This window comes from Oncorhynchus nerka, linkage group LG24 (assembly GCF_034236695.1).
Source record: "Oncorhynchus nerka isolate Pitt River linkage group LG24, Oner_Uvic_2.0, whole genome shotgun sequence".
In the NCBI taxonomy this organism is placed as follows: Eukaryota; Metazoa; Chordata; class Actinopteri; order Salmoniformes; family Salmonidae; genus Oncorhynchus; species Oncorhynchus nerka.
The window spans coordinates 59,478,424-59,484,423 of NC_088419.1; positions in this window are offsets into that span (position 1 = coordinate 59,478,424).

Consider the following 6,000-nt stretch of genomic DNA (forward strand, 5'->3'; position numbering starts at 1 on the left):
ATGATGGATGCAGAAACATTTGAGGTGCTACAGAGATTTAGTATTACATCATCGTTTACGCAAAAATGGTGGGGAGGCTTCCTGTTTTGAAACTGAATGACACACAGTTTAGATGCATCCGTCTTTTACCAAAAATAGGGATCAGCAGATTTGGAAAAGAGCCAATCTTCCACTTGATATTCCCACCCAATGGTTATTGTCTGTGGCTTGCCGCGACATACTACAGTCACAAATGCTACAAGAACTAGTGCCAATGCTAACTGCCTTAATGATAATCAGAGAATATGGCATTGCATTCACATACAGCTACAGTGTCGCCTACTCCTACTGATGGGCAGTATGTGCCATAGCAACCCACAATAAACTTTTAAGTGAATTAGAATCTGCTTTTTTTAGAAAACAAAAAAAAGTACCCGATTTTATTAAAGCATACAATACCAAACCTCAAAACTACAAAGATACCACAATATGTTACAAAGAAAATACACAGACACATACAGGACACATTTTGAAACAGAGGAAAATCTCTCTCGCTTTCATTCTATCTTTGGTTATCTACCTCCTCTTCCCCTACCCCCTCTTTTCCCTCTCTTTCTTTCTTACACTCTATAATATTGATGCGGGTAATTAGTACCATAGACACAAAGTTTATATTTCTTGTTACTTTTGTGCTCTGTCGTGCATAAGTAAGGCACCTTGTTGATAAATCAAAAAAAGACAAATGTAAGTACTTTTTAAAAGAAGAAAAAAAGATGGATGCAAGGACCGAGACCAATGAATTGCATTATATGTGAATATTGACGAGGAAGAGATATCTCCCAAGAGAAGGAGAAACCAGGGAGATGGACGATGTATTCTTTCATGGCGTTTCATGTCGGGCTGCGGTCCGTACATCAGCACCCCTTTAATCTGAGCCTCAAAACTGGCTGTGGAAAGGGGACGCAGCATGACCTCCATACGTCCTTTCTGGTTATGTGTGTGTATGGGGGGGGGGGGGGGGTGAAGGTTAAAGGGGAGTTGGGACATGGATGCTATCTGAATGGTCTTAAAATGCAACTGTAGCATTTCCAACAATATAGTTAGATTAACTGTGCAGATTAGATAAAACATTGTCATGGTAAATGGTTTGATAAAACGGCTGTAAACTCACTTTGCTATAAGCAGTGAGTTTGAAGTCTCGAACGATGAGAAAAATTGATTTGTGGTACACAGTTCAGCAAGGATAGGATTCAGCTCTATGTCCGTGGCTGAAAAAAATGACCTTTGTTTGTAGTGAGAACCAATGTGGCTACCTCACTAAGCTGAGTGGTTTGTGAAACCGCCACGAATACCAAAGATTACTCCAGCCTGCCAGTCCAATGCTGCCTGGGGGACACACCAAAAAGAGCCCCCCTCTGCCCCAACGCTGTTACAGACAGACACAATGACACAGTTAGACACACTGACATGCTCCATACACACACAGTGCAGTCAGGCTGCATTGTGCCACAAAGGAGGAGGTGGCTACCATGTAGATTGAGTTGAGTGCCTTTTTCCTTCAACCACGGGTGGGACTGCTCTGGACACACACACGCGCGTGCACACACACACACACACACACTCACACATAGACATTACATTCATTATTAGATGGACAGAAAGGGGGGCCAAAGAAAGGGCGTGGGGGCTGTGTCAGCATCTTCTTTCATGTTGACTTTCCATCTTGATACACTAGAATCCAAGCACTTTATCATGAAGGAAGTCTAGAAAACATTTTCTGTACACTATTTATTTGAGACAAAAAATATGTTACTTCGAATTCCTTTGATGGCTTTGTTACCGCACAGTAGTTCCTGTCGGAGTAGCGCAGAGCCCTAGTTTCTGTAGCCTGGTGTTCTTCTGCTCTTTGTCCCTTTACCCCTCCCAACAGAGATATTTTTATGTAACAGAAAGGGAGGTGGTTAAGGGCTTTGACAGAAGTCAGAAGTGACCAGGTTGCAGTTGTAATATCGCCCACTGCATGCCACACTCTCTCTCTCCACACCTGGTGCCAGAACTAATGAAGCACTGGGCACTGGAACAGTCATTGACAAGTATAGACTGACACAACTTCCCTCTCCCTCCAACCCCACCCTGTCTACTCGTCTCACACATCAACTTCTCCCCCTGGCCAGAGCTAAGACTTGGTAGGCATGTGTTGACAATTAATTCTGAAATACCTCAAACCTTTCATGTAAAGTTTATGTAATTTAACTTAAAATAGTAATGCGAATGATAACAATGATTATGATACTACGATACTATGATAGTTAGTTTTGGAACTTGTAACTTGAAGCTTTATACTGTTACATTTTTTAATTTGTTTGCTCATTTTCTTGTCTGTTTCCTGCTTGTTTTGCTACGGCATGTACTTAATGTTTTCAGAAAGGAAAGACATTGTGAATGTTTCTGTGGAAGTTCAAATGGGAAAAGAACAAGGGACAGGAGAGAAGGCTATAAGAGGAAGGAAAGAGAGAAAGAGTGCTACAAGAGCTACTCAACACATATAGTTAGCTCAACTCTTTGAGACGTGTTTTTTCGAAGACAAAAAAACACGGATTTGGATCGAATTCCAAAAAAGTATCATTTGAATATCAACCAAAGGAAGACCTTTTTTACTCATCCTAAGCTTTCTTCTGCCATGTTGTTCTCTTTTCTCCAAAACAATTTCACAGTTACTTTTGAAGGTTCCTGAGTGTGTTCAAGTACTCCTGATGTTATTAAAATATTTAAAAAAACAGCACCTCTCACTGAAAGGGGGGTGCAACCTTTTTTTTCTGCATGGATATTGTATAACTGTATAGAAACCTACAGGAATGACCTGTGATTTTGTGGGAGAGGAGGAAGGAAAGACTGGGGGTGGGTGGAGGGGGGTATTTGGTAAAAGGGTGGGGTTGGAGTTTGGCGTTGGAGGGGTCTTTGTTTTTAGACTTTTTGTCACTGTTGGATTCACTGGTTGTGTGCATGTGTTGTTTCAACCCTTTCCCCCTCCCCAATGTATATAAATCCTGACAGTAGGGGGCAGTGTGCTGGGAGATTCCACTCCTCCTCTCCAATCAATCTCATTCAATCTCATTCCTCAGCCTGGCTACTAACAAGGTCCTGTTGGTGGCTGTCCTGCTTTTCCAAGGCCGGGTTGTTTCCTTGGAGTTAATCAGAGGGACTAAGCCACAGGCCTGGGTGTAGCTGCCTATATGTACTGTATGTCTCATCCTTTTCTTTCATCTGTGTGTGTTTGTGCGTGTGCATTTGAATTTATGTGAGAAAAAAAAATCTTTCTTTGGGTTCTAATCTTTTTCATGCAAAATGTAAACATTTACCAACCAACCAGTACGTTGGCAACTGACCCCTCCAACCAGAGATGTTCTCATCTTCTGTCAAACAGCATATGTGCATCATTTCCCCTTGGGCTGTAAAGTTGCCAGTCGGCCTGCAGTCAGACCCCGTTACCATCCCCAGTCACACTGTGCTCTCCCTCTTCTGGTACCTGTTAATCAATCAGAACCAAGTGTCTTTGTGATGGTAGAAGACAATCAGTTTCAAAACAAGGAAAAGGTCGAGAGAGGACAGGCCGGTAGGGGGGATGGGAAATCGGGAAAAGAGGCTCTCCGGGTTGTTTACTGCTGTAGTGCCCCAACTGCCAAAATATGCCCACAACCCACTACCCCACACTGCAATACACTCCCTATCATACATCTCATCACAAGCCACACATGTAGTAGGGTGGCAAGAGGCCTAGTGGTTTAGACTGTTGGGCCAGTAACCAAAAAGGTTACTGATTCAAATCCTGAGCTGACTAGGTGAAAAATCTGTCAATGTGCCCTTGAACAAGGCACTTAACCATAATTGCTCCTGTATGTTGCTCTGTCTGCTAAATTACTAAAATGTAAAATCATCCCAAACATTTAGCCCTTACCTTGAGAAACTCTTACTCTGACATCCCTTGTCTATAATAGTAACCAATTTCTGATCAAGAAGGACACCCAACAACATTCCCTCTCACCTGTCGGTCTCACGTGCCTTCCCTCACTGGCACTGCATTGGGTGGGAGAAAAACTACACAATGCAGTGCAAAACAGCTATCACTACATTTCCCATCTAACCCCTCTCCTTCTGATCTAATGTTGACAAAACCAGCCGTGAGAGATAAGAGGATCTGGCTGGTGGCTTTTGCACAGAAATCTATGCAAACACCTGACCCCCCAATCTTAGTCATTGCTGCTGGGTCAGAGTGTACAACCTTCTATCCCCCACCTACCCTTTCCATTTCATTTCATGACCCCTGACCCTTCCCGGTTTCCCCCAGAGTGGGTCTAGCAGCTCCAGACACTCAGGGTACTGTAGAGTGCCTGGAGAGGAGAGGCACTACAGCACTGACTCTCTAGTGGGTACCAGACTGCATTTTTACTAGATTTTAGAACGGTCCCAAACTGCCATTGACATGACATGGAGTCCATGCCCATACACGGGTAGCCTAAATAATTTTGCTATATGGTCACACGTTACAATGTTGGATAGTCTCTGTTTAGGGACAAGGAAGGCCCCAGTCAATCAATGCAGACATCCAAATGGACCATAGTTTACATAAGTTTCAAAAGGCAAGGGTGACTTTCAGTAAACACAAACTAACAAACTAACTCATACAGACACATATGCTAAAAACCAAAGATGAAATCAGAGGTATGAAAACCTGACCACTGAACCAAGACAATGGCCAGCTCTCAAAGCTGCTCTATTGATTCCAACACTGGCCATGTAAACACACACACACACACACACACACACACACACACACACACACACACTCTGGTCTGAGAGCCTCTTTTCCCTCCTCCCACTGCAGAAGCCGGAGAGCCTGTGGATAACTTTTTGTTTAGCTCTAGTGGAGACTTTTTAAATGGAAAAAAATCGGAGTAATAGCTAACTGTTACAGAAAATAAAAACTTAAAAGGATAATATGGGTAAATTGCGTGTTTTGAAATAAATTAACAAATAAAACAAGGATAAAACATCTTTGCTGTCTCAGTTTGGTTTGTTGCTTTTGAAAGGATGGAATCTTCTATGGGCAAACACAAAAATGTATCCCAAAGCATGGTGCACACATCCTATCAGTGGAGGCCCCTCAGAGGAGGAAGGGGAGGACCATCCTCCTAAGTTAATTTCATAAAAATAATAATAGTGAAACATTAAAAAAGTTATCCTTTTCGAAAAAAAACTATATATACAAAAGTATGTGGATACCCCTTCAAATTAGTGGATTTGGCTATTTCATGCTGACAGGTGTATAAAATCGTGAACACAGCCATGCAATCTCCATAGACAAACATTGGCAGTAGAATGACCTTACTGAAGAGCTCAGTGACTTTCAACATGGCACTGTTGTAGGATGCCACCTTTCCAAGAAATCAGTTTATCAAATTTCTGCCCTGCTAGATCTGCCGGTGAACTGTAAGTGCTGTTATTGTGAAGTGGAAACATCTAGGAGCAACAACGGCTCAGCCGAGAAGTGGTAGGCCACACAATCTCACAGAACGGGTCTGGCGAGTGCTGAAGTGCGTAAAAATCGTCTGTCCTCATTTGCAACACTCACTACCAAGTTCCAAACTGCGTCTGGAAGCAACGTCAGCACAAGAACTGTTCGTCGGGAGCTTCGTGAAATGTGTTTCCATGGCCGAGCAGCCGCACACAAGCCTAAGATCACTATGCGCAATACGAAGCGTCGACTGGAGTGGTGTAAAGCTCACCGCTATTGGACTCTGGAGCAGCGGAAATGCATTCTCTGGAGTGATGAATCACGCTTCACAATCTGGCGGTCCGACAGATGAATCTTGGTTTGGCGGATGCCAGGAGAATTCTACCGGCCCCAATGCATAGTGCCAACTGTAAGGTTTGGTGGAGGAGGAATCTGGGGTGGTTTTTCATGCTTCGGGCTAGGCCCCTTAGTTCCAGTGAAGGGAAATAGTAATGCTACATTATACAATG